The sequence below is a fragment of the Bombina bombina genome, chromosome 4, assembly GCF_027579735.1.
Source record: "Bombina bombina isolate aBomBom1 chromosome 4, aBomBom1.pri, whole genome shotgun sequence".
NCBI lineage: Eukaryota > Metazoa > Chordata > Amphibia > Anura > Bombinatoridae > Bombina > Bombina bombina.
The window spans coordinates 311,630,286-311,652,795 of NC_069502.1; positions in this window are offsets into that span (position 1 = coordinate 311,630,286).

The window sequence follows — 22,510 nt, forward strand, 5'->3', positions numbered from 1 at the left end:
TTACTTCCAATAATCCTCTGTAGTGGATGGCGCTGAATTCAAGTCCTGTGTGTAACAGGCTTGCAGAATAGCGCTCGGAAAAGTTGCAGTCTCGCCGGACCGGAAGTGACGTCAAAGTGGGCGTGCCCTTACGCGTTTTGTGAACCTACGTTCACTTCGTCAGAGGTACCTTACTCCAAAGAGGAGAAGAACATTACATCCCAAAGACAACTAAAGAAAGAAGTTCCATACTCCAACAGGTCACCAAGGGATTATCATCTTTAACACAGATAGGGAATAATGGCCCTCAACGCTTTCAACATACCTCATATGTTTGAGGACCAAAAAGGTGAGTACCATTCTTACTGTTTGCGCGACTTGTGGGTGTTGTTTTTTTCAACTTTTTCAGCTCTGTTGAACTCTATGGGGAATGTGATTTTGCGTTCGCGACTTCTCCAACTCTATTTGTTACTGTGACTTTGCAAACGCAAGAGCACAAACTTTTTACTTTCAACTCGTAATATGAGCGCAAATCTCAGAGCAAAAAAAAACACATATTGATTTTTTAGATGTCACTCTGAAATCTAATTGCAATTCACGTTCTATAGAAATTGAATTATTCAGAAACACCATATTACACTCCAATTTGTGTCATCCAAAACATACAATACAATAGATACCCCAAGGACAATTTATACTTACCAAAGGCAATTGTCCTTAAGAGATTATATACCAAAAACATGCAAATGCCAGATATCAAAAATGACAAGCTTGAGGATACAAAACTACATTACTAAACAAGACTAAATTGGTAGCAGATTGAACACCAAGAAAGGACCTATTACAATATGGAATCCAAATCCAAAATAGAAATAACAACAAACCCACATTTATTACAGCCTACACTCAGGATTACTCAAAAACATGCAATATTATTTGCAGCTGTTTTCCTATTTTAAAGGGAGATAGTAAATTAAAAACCATTGTTTCACATGATTGTGATTTTTCTGCATGAAAGGCAAATACCTTGAGAACATTTTTATCTCCATCTATGTTACCACAAAACAGATCCAACACATGGCCTCCCAAAAGAGTGGGCTGCAATAAATGTAATGGGAAAATTTGTAAAGCTTGTCATCACATCAAACAGGGAGATACATTTTCCTCATCTACAACAGGACATGACTATAACAGCAGATTCAATATCACATGCAATACTACGCATACTATATATTTACTAACATGTCAGGGATGTGATAAACAATATGTTGGACGTACAAAACATGCTTTACGAGATAGGGTCTTAGAACATCTTAGGGACATAGAAAATCCTGACAGTAACATTCCTATAGCCAGACGCTTCAGACATGAACATAGTTCCAAAAAATCTTTATTGGAAGTACAAGGTATAGATCATTTCCCTAGACATAAAAGAAGGGGCAACAGGGAGCGGATTCTAGACCAACAGGGTTTTTTTTGAGATATTTAAATTACAGATGAAACATCCATATGAACTTAACTCCATTTATGTATGTCACTCTATTTTATTAAATACATATCCATTGGATATGTTTTAAGAAAAATGGAAGAACAAAAGAAACAATATGGATATAATATGCAGGAATGATGATGACTTAATAATTAACAGAGTTATGCTTATATATTAGAAAAATATTCTATTTCTTTTCATTTCCTGAACTATATAGGTTCTCTAAAGATGAAAAGAAAAAAAGAGAATTTAACTAATTAATTGTCAGGGTGCCAGGAATCAGACAACGAAAAGTGCAAAAATAATCACACCTTTATTAATAACAAAAAATAATAAAAATTCCACAAGTCAAACAACAAGCCAGGAGTCAAATCCACAGCTGCTAGTCAGATGAGCCGAGTCAGGAGCCAAAGCCAATAGTCAGACAAGCCGAGTTAGGAGCCAAAGCGAGTAGTCAGACGAGCCGGAATCAGGAACTAGGAGAAGAGCAGAGTCAGGAACAAGCCAGGGATCAAGAACCAGGAGGGACGTCAGACAGCCAGGTAATACACAGGAACTAGAACTCACAAACGCAAGGGCAAAGCATACTGAACAGAGGCCCTTTAAATAATAAGTGATGACATCCCAATTCTGACACTGCAACCTGTCTCACATGGATGATGCACACCAGTCTGGCCATAAGAGGGTGTGCCGGAAATGAGCAGCATCACACACTCTGCACCAGACTCAGCAAGAGAGGGGAGTAAAATGGCTGCCAGCAGCACATGGCAAACAAAGAAGGGAAAAAACCCTGATACTAATATATATATTCTTCTTTATGAATAAAGAGCCATTTATGTTTTCATATTGTATAGGTGTTCCTAATTAGTATGTTACCTATAAAGAATAATCTGGTTATAGCACTAAACATGCCAGTGAAAAAGGGCCGAGGGAGGGGGAAACATGTTTGGCACACAGTGCTAACCAGAACCTAGGACTTTTTGCTGGATTTAGTCCTGATTTTATGGCTTTTTTCAGTTTTTAAAGATGAAATGTGAAAATAAAGGATTTTTTACTTTTATGGAGTTGTATTGACTTTAGGACTGGAAGTGCAGGATTACACAGTATACATACACTTGTAATCTAGCCCTGAGAACGCTAATTGGGTTAATTATTATGCTATCTATTAAAATTATAAGGTGCACTAAAAATGTTTTGGCCACGTTAAGATGCTTTGGTTAAAATATTTAACCAAGCACTTGTAATACCAGATTCTTTGCACAATGTCACAGAAAAGATAATACACCCTGTGCTATCAATAGTGCTGCAATTGTAATCTAGCCCATTGTAGCAAATACTGTCACTACATAGCACCCTAGGAGCCTTTTAATTTTGACTTCCATATTTCTTTCGCCAAAAGGGGCGCCAGATTACAAGTAGTTTGCGCACAAACACTGATGGAAGCAATCTTTTAATGCACGCTGGTTACCGCTTGTATTAAAAGTTGAAAGTAAATTTCTCCCGAGCAAGCAAAACCCAACGCATTATAACTTCAGAACTTCGGATATCGCAACTGCGTTAACTTCTTCTACCCATAGACTAAGGGAGTATGCTTAAGAAAAAAAACACTTATTGCTCGCGTTCTTATCCATCACTGCATTAGACCTGCATTGCTAAACCTTCTTCACATAGAAGAAAGTGTTTTTTTTTGTTTATATATATATATATATATATATATATATATATATATATATACCTATATATGTATTTGAATATATACAGGTAAATATATATATTTAGATATATATATATATACATTTTCTACTATGTGAAGAAAATTAGAATGTAAAATATGTACAGTAAATGCACCGTAAAACACATTATTAAATATTAAAATGGAATAAAAATTAAATTTGCGTTTATCTTCAACTTGTAAAATGTGTGCAAGTTAGTGTGGTTGGAGATATTGCCACTTGTTATCTGGCCCAGAATATTACAATTTGACACAATCAAAATTAGATTTTTTAGGTGAATCAATTTGTGTGTTCAGAACAGAAAGTGTGCTATTTTCCTGGAACACAGGTAGACCTGAAATAAAAAAAGATTTAAATGGATCAGTAATCTTTTGAACCTTTTGTGGCCAAGCCAATTATGTCCACTTGTAATAGCAAATACTTAATAAAACAAGGCAAAAGAAAGTGCCCAGCCTTGTGTATGCAACTTCAAAGAAAAATTACCAAGGTACAGGATTACTCTGGCAGCCAAGCAGCCAGCTCACATGTAATAATAAGAATCAAAGGGAAATACTAATCCTTTCGCTCAGAAAGGGCTATTGAAAAGATCCTTGTTGAATGTTGGTAGCAATACAATGGTTCTTGAAAGCACAGCTTTTTTGTCAGCTTTATAGTACACCTGCATGTGTTTATGCTGATATAGGGCTCCATTTATCAATCATTTGGGGAATTCTCCTTTCTGTTCTCCTATCAGTTCTCCACAGCTCTCCTTAGGAGAGGCGCACAAGTGCGCCCATATTTATCATAAAAAAAAATTTTCTCCATAGGAGAGCTGAGGAGAACTAATGATAAATTTCTCCAGTCGGATTAGTATCTTCTCCTTATATATCACTAAAAATAAGCAACTATTCTCCATGTCAATCATATATAAACCAATAGAAATCTTTATACAGCCTTCCTAGTAGCTTTGTTAACGCCTCTCTTCAGCAAACTTTCATATAAGAAAATAGATCTACATTTTCATTGTTTTGTGCTTCAAATTTAGCGCTTTTGTATATCTTATTTTTTTGCTGCAATAGATTCATTTTTGTGCTCTGTTATATATTATTTTGGTGCTCCATTACATATATTTTTTTCACTCCATCATAAATTATTATTGCACTCCAATAACCATTCTTATTGTGCTTTGTTATAGATCATTTTTGCACCTTGTAGAGCCCTTTTTTTGTGTGTAACTGCTTCTACAACTGGTAGAGAATAGATTTCTAATGCTGTTCTCCACTGTAGCTATGGAGAACTTTAATTCAGGAATTTGCATTAAATTTGTAACTAGGAGAATTATGAGGAGAACTATATGAAATATGACTAAAAAGATCTAATTTAACCCTTATTTTGGAGAACATGTTCTCTAAGGAGAGTGAGAACAGAGTAGGAGAATTTTACAGCCCAATTTTAGGAGTATTTTTGAATGATAAATAGGGGAATTATTTCTCAAGAGAACTTTTCGGAGAAAACATAGGAGAATTGGAATGATAAATGAAGCCCATATTGTCATGGCTTGTTTCAGTTGAAGTTTAAGAAAAAAATCCATAAGGCCCTTAGGGAAAAGAGGGGGGAGTTTTAGTGGATTATCTCCAAATCCTGCCCAATCTAAACCTGAGTATTTGGGTAAGCAGTGCCTTATGCTCGTGTGTAACACGTGTAATAAGAGAAGAGAGACAGAAAAGGGGGCATAATATGGCACACTAATAAGGAGATAATCATTGCAATAGGAGAGTGTGTGGACTGTAGTGATTTAAAACTTAACTTTTATGAAATATTAACATAAAAAAGAGGGGAATTCTCCACTACTGAATTGGACAAAATAAAACCGTGTCAAAATAACAATTGACACACGAACTCCTCTCAAAAATCGGTGCAGTGATCAGTCTACACCGATTACCAATCACCCTAGCAATATACTATTAATGTTATTTAGTCTACTGACTTACATGTAGTGTCGATATACCAAACTAGATAATCATTGTTCAATTCAGTAAAAAGGAACATCCCACGTAGTGCGTCCTGCACACTGGTGTCTTTTCTTTAAGTCACAATGTTATATATTTAACCAGATAGTCTGGCGGCTACAGTCCCCTGTTATTAATAGGTTTCAAAAAAGCCACTATTTCCATAATTGTAATGTATAAATCAGATGTACAGATTATGGCTATTAACAGTGAACAATGTTATAAAAGTAACTGGTAGAACGAATTTAGCTTCAAGTTTAAGAAAACTGAGGGATACTTAAGTATTTGCTGGAAAAGTAGATTACCCTTACCGAGACGAGTACCAGGGCTGGCCTTGGAAAAATGGGCTATAGCGAGATCGAGCTCTCCTAGGGATAACCAGACCCAAATCTATGAATCAAAACTAATGTTTAAGGGTAATTACCATTAAAGCTAACAGTTTAAGCTGAAGCTAAAGATAACCTCAATTATAAGCAGAGTCTAAAGTAGAGCAAATGCCATAAGGGCCAACAATTTAAGCTAAAGAGAACTGGTAGAGAGGAGCAGTGCAAACGCCTGACGCGCGTTTCACAACTGCTTTTTCAGAGGCTTGTTTCAGGTACAGTCTACATTGTTTTTTCTTTTGTTTATTATCAATAATAGCATGGTTTTATGCATTCTGGGTTAATAACAGGTTTTATTATATAAATTATATATTTTATTAAATAAATAATAACCCACAGGCATTAAAAGTTTATGTGCTTTCCATTTTAAAATGAGGAGCCATATTGGTTGTTGTTTTTTCATTTGTGTTAAAGATGCACACATTTTAGAAATTCCATACTGTATTCCCCAATCAGGACCTGTTTAAGAAAATGTAAAAATCATAACTGCGGTTCTCCCTATTTTCAATCTAATTGTAAATAAACTGTGTATTTATTGGCATATTTAAACAGGATAATGTATGGATATAATATGCGGATATACATGTAAGAACTTTCAAAATAGTGTTATAAATTCGATGGCTTGTATAGGAATTCAGAGCGGTAGCTGTAAATTATGACTGCTCATCTGTGCATAAATGTAACATAAACACAGAACCTGCCTTTAATATCATCAAACTTGAAATGAGCAGTTCATTAGCCAAACATATTCAATAAAATTGCATATAGACAATGAGTCAGTAATATATATACTAGAAATGACTGAAATTAGTTGATTGAAGTCAGGTTCATTGTGTTGCAGGTGAGGATTAGTAAAGGAATAGAGACTGAAAAGGATGGGGGAGACAGGTAAACGTATTGCATTGCTGCACTGTGGCCCCAGGTTTTAGATTAGACAACCCTTGTCTAACATGCAATCCTGTTTAAATATTTAAAGGGCCATTATAGTTAAAAAAAAATCCATGCTTTCATTCTTTAGAAAATGTAATGTTATCACTAGTGACCACTGCAAATCTATGTGTTTAAACCACACAAAGGTGTTAAACTTATAGGTAATGTAATATTAAAGAGCCACTAGTATTGATAAACAAAAACTGCAGTTAATTCAATCAGCATTGCTACTTGTACAACCTATGGCCTAGATTTGGAGTTCGGCGGTAAAAGGGCTGTTAACGCTCCGCTGGCTTTTTTCTGGCCGCACCATAAATTTAACTCTGGTATCGAGAGTTTAAACAAATGCTGCGTTAGGCTCCAAAAAAGGAGCGTAGAGCATTTTTACCGCAAATGCAACTCTCGATACCAGAGTTGCTTACGGACGCGGCCGGCCTCAAAAACGTGCTTGTGCACGATTCTCCCATAGGAAACAATGGGGCTGTTTGAGCTGAAAAAAAAACCTAACACCTGCAAAAAAGCAGCGTTCAGCTCCTAACGCAGCCCCATTGTTTCCTATGGGGAAACACTTCCTACGTCTGCACCTAACACTCTAACATGTACCCCGAGTCTAAATACCCCTAACCTTACACTTATTAACCCCTAATCTGCCGCCCCCGCTATCGCTGACACCTGCATATTATTTTTAACCCCTAATCTGCCGCTCCGTAAACCGCCGCAACCTACGTTATCCCTATGTACCCCTAATCTGCTGCCCTAACATCGCCGACCCCTATATTATATTTATTAACCCCTAATCTGCCCCCCTCAACGTCGCCGACACCTGCCTACACTTATTAACTCCTAATCTGCCGAGCGGACCTGAGCGCTACTATAATAAAGTTATTAACCCCTAATCCGCCTCACTAACCCTATCATAAATAGTATTAACCCCTAATCTGCCCTCCCTAACATCGCCGACACCTACCTTCAATTATTAACCCCTAATCTGCCGACCGGAGCTCACCGCTATTCTAATAAATGTATTAACCCCTAAAGTTAAGTCTAACCCTAACACTAACACCCCCCCTAAATTAAATATAATTTTAATCTAACGAAATTAATTAACTCTTATTAAATAACTTATTCCTATTTAAAGCTAAATACTTACCTGTAAAATAAATCCTAATATAGCTACAATATAAATTATAATTATATTATAGCTATTTTAGGATTTATATTTATTTTACAGGCAACTTGGTATTTATTTTAACTAGGTACAATAGCTATTAAATAGTTAAGAACTATTTAATAGCTACCTAGTTAAAATAATAACAAATTTACCTGTAAAATAAATCCTAACCTAAGATATAATTAAACCTAACACTACCCTATCAATAAATTAATTAAATAAACTACCTACAATTACCTACAATTAACCTAACACTACACTATCAATAAATTAATTAAACACAATTGCTACAAATAAATACAATTAAATAAACTAGCTAAAGTACAAAAAATAAAAAAGAACTAAGTTACAAAAAATAATAAAATATTTACAAACATAAGAAAAATATTACAACAATTTTAAACTAATTACACCTACTCTAAGCCCCCTAATAAAATAACAAAGCCCCCCAAAATAAAAAATTCCCTACCCTATTCTAAATTAAACAAGTTACAAGCTCTTTTACCTTACCAGCCCTGAACAGGGCCCTTTGCGGGGCATGCCCCAAGGATTTCAGCTCTTTTGCCTGTAAAAAAAAAACATACCATACCCCCCCCCAACATTACAACCCACCACCCACATACCCCTAATCTAACCCAAACCCCCCTTAAATAAACCTAACACTAAGCCCCTGAAGATCTTCCTACCTTGTCTTCACCATACCAGGTTCACCGATCCGTCCTGGCTCCAACATCTTCATCCAACCCAAGCGGGGGTTGGCGATCCATCATCCGGTGCTGAAGAGGTCCAGAAGAGGCTCCAAAGTCTTCCTCCTATCCGGCAAGAAGAGGACATCCGGACCGGCAAACATCTTCTCCAAGCGGCATCTTCAATCTTCTTCCATCCGGTGCGGAGCGGGTCCATCTTGAAGCAGGCGACGCGGATCCATCCTCTTCTTCCGTTGTCTCCCGACTAATGACGGTTCCTTTAAGGGACGTCATCCAAGATGGCGTCCCTCGAATTCCGATTGGCTGATAGGATTCTATCAGCCAATCGGAATTAAGGTAGGAATTTTCTGATTGGCTGATGGAATCAGCCAATCAGAATCAAGTTCAATCCGATTGGCTGATCCAATCAGCCAATCAGATTGAGCTTGCATTCTATTGGCTGTTCCGATCAGCCAATAGAATGCGAGCTCAATCTGATTGGCTGATTGGATCAGCCAATCGGATTGAACTTGATTCTGATTGGCTGATTCCATCAGCCAATCAGAAAATTCCTACCTTAATTCCGATTGGCTGATAGAATCCTATCAGCCAATCGGAATTCGAGGGACGCCATCTTGGATGACGTCCCTTAAAGGAACCGTCATTCGTCGGGAGACAACGGAAGAAGAGGATGGATCTGCGTCGCCTGCTTCAAGATGTACCCGCTCCGCACCGGATGGAAGAAGATTGAAGATGCCGCTTGGAGAAGATGTTTGCCGGTCCGGATGTCCTCTTCTTGCCGGATAGGAGGAAGACTTTGGAGCCTCTTCTGGACCTCTTCAGCACCGGATGATGGATCGCCAACCCCCGCTTGGGTTGGATGAAGATGTTGGAGCCAGGACGGATCGGTGAACCTGGTATGGTGAAGACAAGGTAGGAAGATCTTCAGGGGCTTAGTGTTAGGTTTATTTAAGGGGGGTTTGGGTTAGATTAGGGGTATGTGGGTGGTGGGTTGTAATGTTGGGGGGGGGGTATGGTATGTTTTTTTTTTACAGGCAAAAGAGCTGAAATCCTTGGGGCATGCCCCGCAAAGGGCCCTGTTCAGGGCTGGTAAGGTAAAAGAGCTTGTAACTTGTTTAATTTAGAATAGGGAATTTTTTATTTTGGGGGGCTTTGTTATTTTATTAGGGGGCTTAGAGTAGGTGTAATTAGTTTAAAATTGTTGTAATATTTTTCTTATGTTTGTAAATATTTTATTATTTTTTGTAACTTAGTTCTTTTTTATTTTTTGTACTTTAGCTAGTTTATTTAATTGTATTTATTTGTAGCAATTGTGTTTAATTAATTTATTGATAGTGTAGTGTTAGGTTAATTGTAGGTAATTGTAGGTAGTTTATTTAATTAATTTATTGATAGGGTAGTGTTAGGTTTAATTATATCTTAGGTTAGGATTTATTTTACAGGTAAATTTGTTATTATTTTAACTAGGTAACTATTAAATAGTTCTTAACTATTTAATAGCTATTGTACCTAGTTAAAATAAATACCAAGTTGCCTGTAAAATAAATATTAATCCTAAAATAGCTATAATATAATTATAATTTATATTGTAGCTATATTAGGATTTATTTTACAGGTAAGTATTTAGCTTTAAATAGGAATAAGTTATTTAATAAGAGGTAATTTATTTCGTTAGATTAAAATTATATTTAATTTAGGGGGGGTGTTAGTGTTAGGGTTAGACTTAGCTTTAGGGGTTAATCAATTTATTAGAATAGCGGTGAGCTCCGGTCGTCAGATTAGGGGTTAATAATTGAAGTTAGGTGTTGGCGATGTTAGGGAGGGCAGATTAGGGGTTAATACTATTTATGATAGGGTTAGTGAGGCGGGTTAGGGGTTAATAACTTTATTATAGTAGCGCTCAGGTCCGCTCGGCAGATTAGGGGTTAATAAGTGTAGGCAGGTGTTGGCGACGTTGAGGGGGGCAGATTAGGGGTTAATAAATATAATATAGGGGTCGGCGGTGTTAGGGGTAGCAGATTAGGGGTACATAGGGATAACGTAGGTGGCGGCGCTTTGCGGTCGGAAGATTAGGGGTTAATTATTTTCAGTAGCTGGCGGCGACGTTGTGGGGGGCAGGTTAGGGGTTAATAAATGTAATACAGGGGTCGGCGGGGTTAGGGGCAGCAGATTAGGGGTACATAAGTATAACGTAGGTGGCGGTCGGCAGATTAGGGGTTAAAAATTTTATTCGAGTGGCGGCGATGTGGGGGGAGCTCGGTTTAGGGGTACATAGGTAGTTTATGGGTGTTAGTGTACTTTAGGGTACAGTAGTTAAGAGCTTTATAAACCGGCGTTAGCCAGAAAGCTCTTATATCCTGCTATTTTCAGGCGCCTGGAGTTTTGTCGTTAGAGCTCTAACGCTCACTTCAGAAACGACTCTAAATACCAGCGTTAGAAAGATCCCATTGAAAAGATAGGATACGCAAATGGCGTAGGGGGATCTGCGGTATGGAAAAGTCGCGGCTGAAAAGTGAGCGTTAGACCCTTTAATCACTGACTCCAAATACCAGCGGGCGGCCAAAACCAGCGTTAGGTGCCTCTAACGCTGGTTTTGACGGCTACCGCCGAACTCCAAATCTAGGCCTATTTGTGCAACTAGCACTGATGATTTGATCAGTGGCATTTTCAGCACTAAGCTATCAGTTCTCTGTGGCTCCCAAAGGTTAAATTACCTATGTGTTAAATCCCATTTGCAGTGTGGGGGGGTTAAACATATATATAAACCTATGAGCCCAGCTGTTTATAGATCGCCTTCATAAGAGCCTACTATAACAGTGCAACTCTCAGCAGGGCCCTCTACCCATTTGATCCCTATAAATGTTATCTTATGTACCGCCTATTTTTGCTGCAGAATCTGTTGGTGCTCTACAAATACCTAATAATAATAAAACATACATTTGAGGAATCACTAGTGATAACATGATCTAACAAGCATTTTTCCCCCAATATAAAGACTCTTTAACATAATTAAATTTTTTCAGTAAACAAAAAATACAGTATCTTATTTTGAAATTAAGAAATATTTTATTCAGTGGTCTCTCTTTATTTCATTTTAGCTTCAGCTATGAGACGTGTTAAATACAAAAATTAAAATTTGATTGCTAATACAAGGTACTAGTTAATTTTGCACAGCATCTGATACATAATAAATACTAAGGGCTAGATAATGTATTCCCCCATAGACTTCAATGGAGCAAGAAAAGTAGAAAGAAAACCCGATCGCATTTTCTCAAATGCGCTAACCCGACATGAAAATATGAATATTTCACATTTCAATGATTATATATAGGTATAGATGTATACAGATATATACAGGAATATCTATTTAACAATAAATAGAACATATTTCTCTATGTACAGAACATTGGAATGTGAAATATTTACAGTAAATACATTGTTAAACGCTTTATTAAATATGAATATTGCATAAATATGATTTTACATGTTTTCATCTACTTGATGTCAAAAGGCTCCAATGCACTTTTATATATGTCTATATATGTGTACATATATATTTATGTGTTTTTATGTGTATATGTCTGTAAAAACATATATATATATATATATATATACATATATACACATATATACACATATAAATACATATATACACATATACACATATATACACATATATACACATATAAATACATATATACACATATATACACATATATACACATATATACACATATACACATATAAATACATATATACACATATAAATACATATATACACATATAAATACATAAATACACATATAAATACATATATACACATATAAATACATAAATACATATGTATACACACATACATACATATACATATTTAGTCATGTATATGTTAAAGCCCTTTGCCTGACTTTTTTTTTCTAACAAAACAAATGAAAGCTTCTATCTTAGCCCTTCTTACTTTTTTATGCTTTTTTTTTTTTAAATAATTTTATTAGTTAGTGTTATTATGAGTGTAACTGTACTTTTCAATGTATTTTTGATGTCTTTTGTAAAACTTTTTTGTTTCACAAAACAGTTAACCAGAGCTTTGAGGATGCGGGAATCATTCTAGCATAAATCGCAATTATGCTCACGCATTCACATTTACTTTTAACTTGTAATACAAACGCACCATCCGAAGCGCACAAACATCCGCAATAAACCTGATATCTCCTAACTATTAGCACCCTACTTGTGATCTGGTCCTAAATGTCATTGTTGAACCTTGTGCATTGTCATATTGCATAAAACAATACTTTGTCTTATTTATTGTAATAGGTATTCAGTTTGTTTTTTAATTATTATTATTTGATTAAACACACACACAAGTACTTAAAATGTTACTGAGATTATCTAGCCTACTTGCCCCTGCTTGTTGACGGGCTGAATGTGGCCTTGCACAAATTGTCTCCAATGCACCAGGCTTTTTGGTCACGAAAAATGTTTACTTATACACAGAATAAACTCAGGCTTGTTCTCTGTTTTCTTGTGTGTATGAGTATGTTTATATTTGGGTTGCAATAGATTTCCTCCCAAGCACAAGCTGCTGTATGAGTAAGCAGTGCTTGAGCTGGTGTGCGTAATGGAGAGAGGAATACACGCAGCGAGCCTGTGAGTTCATTGTTTAAGTCCTTTCGCCTCCCTTTTCAGGCCCCTTGCAGTGTGGCGCAAACTGCAGTTAGAATCATAGCAGGAAGCTCTCAGGAAAGAGGAATGGTTATTATTGCAAGTGTTTTTTAACTGCCACATCTTGAAGTATAAAACATACAGTAAAGGGAAGTTGTTACAGACAAAAATGAGACATTTCCCCTATTAATGAATGATCTGAACAAAGTTATTCTCATAAAATATGTCTTCTGCACAATAAGTATTGTAGCTAAGAATGTGTGGACTAAATTAAAAACACTATGGCTGCAAATAAATTATATTTTTTGCGATTAAGACAGTATTTTGGAAGTTCAACAGTATTTTTGTTGGTTTCTATGTTAAAAGCACATAACTCACTTAACTGGTGGGGAAGGCTGGTATTAGACTTAGGGCTAGAGTTACTCTTTAGTAAGTTGTAAGTAAATCACTTCAAAAAAGGGGCATTAAAAGGAAAACAGAAATGAATTCAATGTTTATTTAAGATATCACCACTGACCTGAACAGAACATATCTCAAAACCATAAAATGAATGTATGACTACCTCATTAGCAGCTTGATACAAATAGCTAGAGATATAAAAACTAATCCTAGGCTTAATTGGATATTAAACAGTGCTCCTTTGGTTGAAGCAAATATGTTAAATGAAAGTAAACATAAAAAGCAATAGATTGTGTAATAAAACAGCAAACAACTTACTTGATTTCTTTTAAAGTAGCACTTAGAAATTCTCAGTGTAGCCCTGCCCCCAATGTGATGAGAGTGAATAATTTTGAAAAACTAACGGCCAGATTACGAGTTTTGCGTTATGAAGGGTGCTTTGCTAACGTGCACGTTATTCACACCGCTCACTTACCTGCAGCGCTGGTATTACGGGTTTTTACAAACCCGGCGTTATCAGGCAAGAAGTGAGCGTAGAGCAAAATTGTGCTCCATACCGCACTCCAATACCAGCGCTGCTTAAGTCAGCAGTGAGCTGGTTATATGTGCTCGTGCACGATTTCCCCATAGACATCAATGGGGAGAGCCGGATGAAAAAATGTCTAACACCTGCAAAAAAGCAGCGTAAATCTCAGTAACGCAGCCCCATTGATTCCTATGGAGAAACAAATTTTATGTTTACTCCTAACATCCTAACATAAACACCCCTAATCTTACACTTATTAACCCCTAATCTACCACCCCCGACATCGCCGACACCTACATTATACTTATTAACCCCTAATCTGCCGCTCCCGACATAGCCGCCACTATAATAAACATATTAACCCCTAATCCACCGCACTCCCGCCTCGCAAACATTAGTTAAATATTATTAACCCCTAATCTGCTGTCCCAAATCTGCTGGATTAGGGGTTAATATGTTTCTAATAGTAGCGGCGATGTCAGGAGTGGCAGATTAGGGGTTAATAAGTATAATGTAGGTGTCGGCGATGTCAGGGGCGGCAGATTAGGGGTTAATAAGTATAAGATTAGGGATGTTTAGACTCGGGGTTCATGTTAGGGTGTTAGGTGTAAACATAAAATGTGTTTCCCCATAGGAATCAATGGGGCTGCGTTACTGAGATTTACGCTGCTTTTTTGCAGGTGTTAGACATTTTTTCAGCCGGTTTGTATTTATTTTAACTAGATAGAATAGTTATTAAATAGTTATTAACTACCTAGTTAAAATAAATACAAATTTACCTGTAAAATAAAACCTAACTTAACCCTACAATTAAATAAATTACCTAAATTAAATACAATTAAATAAATTAAATAAAATTAGCTAAAATTACCAAAAAGGGCCTTTTGCGGGGCATTGCCCCAAAGAAATCAGCTCTTTTACCTGTAAAAAAAAATACATACAACCCCCCAACAGTAAAACCCACCACCCACACAACCAACCCCCCAAATAAAAGCCTAACTAAAAAAAACCTAAGCTCCCCATTGCCCTGAAAAGGGCATTTGGATGGGCATTGCCCATAAAATGGAATTTAGCTCTATTGCTGCCCAAAGCCCTAAACTAAAAATAAAACCAACCCAATACACCCTAAAAAAATCCTAACACTAACCCCCGAAGATTCACTTACCTGGAGAAGTCTTCATCCAAGTGGCAAGATGTCCTCAACGAAGCCGGCAGAAGTGGTCCTCCAGATGGGCAGAAGTGGTCCTCCAGACAGGCAGAAGTCTTCATCCAGACGGCATCTTCTACCTTCATCCATCCGGTGCGGAGCGGGTCCATCTTCAAGACATCCGACGCGGAGCATCGACTTCTTTCGACGGACTAACAACGAATGAAGTTTCCTTTAAATGACGTCATCCAAGATGGCGTCCCTTAGATTCCGATTGGCTGATAGAATTCTATCAGCCAATCGGAATTAAGTTTGAAAAAATCCTATTGGCTGATTGGATCAGCCAATAGGATCATAGTTCAATCCAATTGGCTGATCCAATCAGCCAATAGGATTGAGCTTGCATTCTATTGGCTGTTCCAATCAGCCAATGGAATGCGAGCTCAGTCCTATTGGCTGATCCAATCATCCAATAGGATTTCTTCAACCTTAATTCCAATTGGCTGATAGAATTCTATCAGACAATCAGAATCTAAGGGACGCCATCTTAGATGACATCATTTAAAGGAACCTTCATTCGTCGTTAGTCCGTCTGAAGAAGAGGATGTTGCGCGTCAGATGTCTTGAAGATGGACCCGCTCTGTGCCAGATGGATGAAGATAGAAGATGCGGTCTGGATGAAGACTTCTGCCCATCTGGAGGACCACTTCTGCCCGTCTGGAGGACCACTTCTGCCGGCTTCGCTGAGGACATCTTGCCGCTTGGATGAAGACTTCTCCCGGTAAGTGGATCTTCGGGGGTTAGTGTTAGGATTTTTGAAGGGTGTATTGGGTGGGTTTTATTTTTAGGTTAGGGCTCTGGGCCACAATAGAGCTAAATGCCCTTTTAAGGACAATGCCCATCCAAATGCCCTTTTCAGAGCAATGGGGCACTTAGGTTTTTATAGTTAGGGTTTTATTTGGGGGGTTGGTTGTGTGGGTGGTGGGTTTTACTGTTGTGGGGGTTGTTTGTAAAAAAAATTTACAGGTAAAGAGATGATTTCTTTGGGGCAATGCCCCACAAAAGGCCCTTTTAAGGGCTATTGGTAGTTTAGTTTAGGCTAGGGGTTTATTATTTTGGGTGGGCTTTTTTTTATTTTGATTAGGTGTAATTAGTTTAAAGATCTTGTAATTTGTTTTTTATTATCTGTAATTTAGTGTTTGTTTGTTTTTGGTAATTTAGCTAATTTTATTGAATTTAGTTAATTGTATTTATTTTAGGTAATTGTATGTAATTGTAGGGTTAGGTTAGGTGTTAGTGTAACTTAGGTTAGGTTTTATTTTACAGGTCAATTTGTATTTATTTTAGCTAGGTAGTTACTAAATAGTTAATAACTATTTAGTAACTATTCTACCTAGTTAAAATAAATACAAACTTGCCTGTAAAATAAAAATAAACCCTAAGCTAGCTAAAATGTAACTATTAGTTATATTGTAGCTAGCTTAGGGTTTATTTTATAGGTAAGTATTTATTTTTAAATAGGAATTATTTCATTATTAATAGTAGGTTTTATTTATATTTATTGTAATTATATTTAAGTTAGGGGGTGTTAGGGTTAGGGTTAGACTTAGATTTAGGAGTTAATAAATTTAATATAGTGGTGGCGAAGTTGGGGGCGGCAGATTAGGGGTTAATAAATGTAGGTAGGTGGTGGCGATGTTAGGGACAGCAGATTAGGGGTTAATAATATTTAACTAGTGTTTGCGAGGCAGGAGTGTCGCGGTTTAGGGGTTAATATGTTTATTCTAGTGGCGGCGATGTCGGGAGCGGCAGATTAGGGTTAATATTTTTATTTTAATGTTTGCGATGCGGGAGGGCCTCGGTTTAGGGGTTAATAGGTAGTTTATGGGTGTTAGTGTACTTTTTAGCACTTTAGTTATGAGTTTTATGCTACAGCGTTGTAGTGTAAAACTCATAACTACTGACTTTAAAATGCGGTACAAATTTTGACGGTATAGGGTGTACCGCTCACTTTTTGGCCTCCCAGGACAAGCTCGTAATACCAGCGCTATGTAAGTCCCATTGAAAATAGACTATACGCAATTTGCGTAAGTTGATATGCGGTAAGGCCAATAAAATGTGCAGTGACCCTAAATCTGTAAGATTCGTAATACCAGCGGTAGTGAAAAAGCAACGTTATAACCTGATAATGCTGCTTTTTTCAGTATAATGCACAACTCGTAATTTAGCCGTAAGTTTTTACTCTGCTAGTTCTGGGCAAGAGCAAATTTGACTCCTAGTTATGTAGTCTATTCTCTAGCTTAGAAGGGTTTTTTTTGTTTGTTTTTAAATAATCTTTATTTAAGGCAAAATATATCTTTGTTATATGAAACAACAAAAAATAAACTGTAAAACTAGACAAGATAGTAATTACTCTTCCATTTTACATAGTAAGCAGATTTATAAAGAGATAGTTGTCTAGCTATCAAAATCCATCCTGATATATGCCTCTTTTTCTTTTAATGCAGCATATAATAGGCACATTTCTATTTCTATGAATGGTTTAATAGATACTGTGTCTATTCACTGTAAACATAAACCGATTCGAGAGTCAGTACATAAATAACAGTAGTACAAGCAAACATTAGCTAATCATTGCATAAAGGTAGCTATTGAGGCCAATTTAACAAATGTCTGTCAGACCTGATCCGACAGTGCGGATCAGGTCCGACAGACATTGTTGAATGCGGAGAGCAATACGCTCTCCGTATTCAGCATTGCACCAGCAGCTCTTGTGAGCTGCTGGTGCAACGCCGCCCCCTGCAGACTCGCGGCCAATGAGCCGCCAGCAGGGGGGTGTCAATCAACCCGATCATACTCGATCGGGTTGAATTCTGCCGATTCCTGTCCGCCTCATCAGAGCAGGCGGACAGGGTTATGGAGCAGCGGTCTTTAAACCACTGCTCCATAACTTGTGTTTCTGGCGAATCTGAAGACTCGCTAGAAACACGGACCTTCAAGCTCCGTTTGGAGCTTGATAGATAGGCCCCTAGAAGTTTTATAACATCATGCTAAGATAAACCTTCCTGCATAGGTATTCTCCTCCTTGTAGGGCTCTGACAGGAAGTAAAAGACTGCACAAAGATAGTGAAAAAAAATAAAATAAAAGGTAAAATTCATTTAAAGTGACAGTCTAGTCAAAATTAAACTTCCATGATTCAGAAAGGGCATACAATTTTAAACAACTTTCCAGTTTACTTTAATCATCAAATTTGCTTTGTACTCTTGCAATTCTTTTTTTAAATCTAAACCTAAGTAGGCTCATATGCTAATTTCTAAGCCCTTGAAGGCCACCTCTTATCTCAGGGCATTTTGACAGTTTTTTACAGCTAGACAGCGCTAGTTCATATGTGCCATATAGATAACATTGTGCTTATTCCTGTGGAGTTACCTCGGAGTCAGCACTGGCTAAAATGCAAGTTTGTCAAAAGAACTGAAATAAGGGGGCAGTCTACAGAGGCATAGATACAAGGTAATCACAGAGGTAAAACGTATATTAATATAACTTATGCAAAACTGGGGAATGGGTAATAAAGGGATATCTATATTTTTAAACAATAACAATTCTGGAGTAGACTGTCCCTTTAAATAGATGAATAATACATATGGTAATGCTTTCTATTATGTAAAAGCAACTGATTAGTGCTTTTTTAATATAACAATGAAACTGACTGTTTAACATCCCTTTTAGGTAAATCATGATAAATTTGGACAGACCTAGCAGATTTTTATTGTAGTCTCTGTATACTTCCCTACGCAAGCTGGTGTTTCCTTTTTAATTTATATTTATACTAAATAATTATTTTGTCAATTAGAACCATGGCTTTGACTTATATATGTTTTATCGTCCTTAATTCAGTATTTTTGGTATTATCATTGTTATCAATTATTTGTAGAGCGCCAACAAAATCCACAGCTCTATAAACATAGATATGATATGCAAAGTAGCATTTATAGGGGACAAATGGGCCCTGGCATGAGTTGCACCTGTTGTAAATCAGCTCTCATGAAGGTGATCTAAAAACAGTTGGGCTCGTAGGCTTACATGCTAAGGGGTTTCAAGGGGATGACAAAATAACTTAGGTAAGAAAGTTAGAATATATTGTATGAATCCTTGAACAGTAGAGTCTTTAAGGAGTGCTTAAAGGGACAGTCTAGTCAAACTTAAAGGGACTTGAAACCCACATTTTTTTCTTTCGTGATTCAGAAAGAGCATGCAATTTTAAACAACTTTCTAATTTACTTCTATTATCTAATTTGCTTCATTCTCTTGATATTCTTTGCAGAAAAGCATATCTAGATAGGCTCAGAAGCTGCTGATTGGTGGCTGCACATAAATGGCTTGTGTGATTGGCTCACCCATGTGTATTGCTATTTCTTCAAAAAAGACTATCTAAAAAATGAAGCAAATTAGATGATAGAAGTAAATTAGCAAGTTGTTTAAAATTGTATTCTCTATCTGAATCATGAAATAAAATTCTTGGGTTTAATGTCCCTTTAAGATTTCATGATTCCAATAGTGCATGCAACAGCTTTCCAATTAACTTTTAGCATCAAATTTGCTTTGCTCTCTTGGTATTCTTTGTGGAAAGCTAAACCTAGGTAAGCTCATATGCTAATTTCTAAGCCGTTGAACTGCCTTTTAGCTCAGTGCATTTTGACAGTTAGAAACTGCTAGTTCATGTGTGTCATATAGATCAGTGGTTCTCAACCAAAGTGACCTCAAGGCCCGGTAAATTTTAGCTAGACATGTCCGGGGCCCAGTAGTTTATATATATATATATATATATATATATATATATATATATCTATATAGATATATATATATATATATATATATACATATACATACATAGGGTCATGGAGTGTGGGGTCTGGCCCTGGAGGTTGGGTGCCCTTTCTCTGGCCCTTAATGTTGGGGGTCCTTGCTCTGAAGGATGAGGGGCCTGTTGGGGGCTGGGCAGGAAGGCTACCATGTTCATTTGCATACAATTTAATACATTTTGGTCAGTGTGAGACAGTGTTCCTGGGGCCTTGATTGGTCTCAGTCTGCACCTGGTTTGCAGTGGGGTAAGAGTGTGCAGTGGGGGCATGACAGGTCAGGGCCCACCAGCAGGGCTATCACGGCCTGGTACTGGGCCACGGCCCGGCTGTTGAGAAACCAGGATATAGATAACATTATGCTCACTCCCGTGGAGTTATGAGATAAGGGGCAGTCTGCAGAAGGTTAGATACAAGGTAATCACAGAGGTAAAAAGCGTATTAATATAATTGTGTTGGTTATGTAAAACTGGTAAAAAATCAAGATACCTGTAAATAAGGGAGGTTTGGTAATCCTACTTATACATTGACCCATTTTGCAAATTTCTCCATTTACTCTATTATCATCAATAAATGAATTCATTCCTTTCACATACTAAGTATTTAATGGTATTAGAGGTCGTATTAGCACAGCTTTACCCCTTTTCACAAAAAGTAGTGATAAGGATATTGAGCAGCATTATTTCTACCCAGCTGTGTTTTCCATTGAGATCTCTCTCAAGCTGGACTATGGCTGTTATTCAGAGTTACAAATCAATCATTCTTTTAGTGTTCACCACTGTAAAGCTTTCAAATAATGCAGAGTACTACCTTTCTTAATTCTCTTTTTTGGAAAGTTCTTTCAGTCTATTTAAAAGGGACATTAAACAATTTGAGATTTTAATATAAAATGTTTAATTATGTGTAGATGAAATGATTTGCACTATACTTCCATTATTTATTTTGTCCACTTTTCCTGTAATTTTATTCTGAAAATTCTGAGCTTTTACAGTTCCTGTTAGACTAAGCACTGCTATACTTCACACATTCTTTAGTTGTACACTCTAAATACTCATTTATAGCTGTCTCAAATTGGTTGCAAAGGAGGAGAAAACGTAGGTTACAACATTACTTTATGGGAAAAACTTAACGCTTACAGTGATTGTAAACTTTAATGAATTAAAGCCCAGTATCAAATATCAATCTTAAAAACAGGGGCACTTTAATTCAATAAAGTTTACAAAGATGTTTATTTTTTAGAATACTAACCTTTGCGTTATGGTAAACATAACACCGATCCTCCAACCGCATCTGCTGCTAATTATTAGCAGATCAACGACAAATCTGGCTTCCTCTAATCGTTGCGTTGCCCCACAACCTGGACGTCAAAGGGAGCACACAATGATTGGAGGAAGCTGGATTCGTCATAGATCTGCTAAAGAAAGCAGCAGATGCGGGCAAAGGATCAATGTTATGTTTACCATAACACAAAGGTAAGAATTTAAAAAAATAAGCATCTTTGTAAACTTTAATGAATTAAAGTTCCCCTGTTGTTAAGTGTATTATTTGATACTGGGCTTTAATTTGTTAAAGTTTACAGTCACTGTAAGTGTAAAGTTTTAACGCCCCCTGAAGATTGGCCGCTAGCAGGGGGTGTCAATCAACCCGATCGTATGAGATCGGGCGGATTGATGTCCGCAGCCTCAGCGGCAGCGGACAAGTTAAGGAGCAGCAGTCTTAAGACTGCTGCTTCTTAACTCCTGTTTCCGGCAAGCCTGAAGGCTCCCACGGAAACAGGAGTATATACGGCCCCAATGTCTTTTCCTGTTTCAGTTCAGTGTAAATATGTAGCTTGAGCATACCTTCTAGACCAGTGGTTCCCAACCTTTTTTGGGCCAAGGCACATTTTGAATAAAACAAAAATTCCAAGGCACACCAGCTTGTTTTTACATTCATTGTTGGATTATAGTGCATCCACTATACCATAGACTTTACCAATATGCATAATTCAATTAATAATCACTCACATTGCCAATAATACGCATAGGGTGATTAATAGCTTTTACCACTACCATTCAAATATTGACTTAATAATTTTCCCACCTGGAGGCACAATGGCAGATGACTCTAGGCACACTGGCAGATGGCTCTAGGCATACTAGTTGAAAAAAACTGTTCAAGAATGTTACTTTGTACAAAATTAGAGAAACCTACAAGTTCTGGATACAAAGAAATTCTTCAATAACAGAAAAATATATGTGTAAGCTAATACGCCTCATAAACATATAGGTACATGAAAGTATAAGCTGATAAGCTTCTTGTAAACATATAGGTACATGAAAGTATAAGCTGATAAGCTTCTTGTAAACATATAGGTACATGAAAGTATAAACTGATAAGCTTCTTGTAAACATATAGGTACATGAAAGTATAAACTGATAAGCTTCTTGTAAACATATAGGTACATGAAAGTATAGACTGATAAGCTTCTTGTAAACATATAGGTACATGAAAGTATAAGATGATAAGCTTCTTGTAAACATATAGGTACATGAAA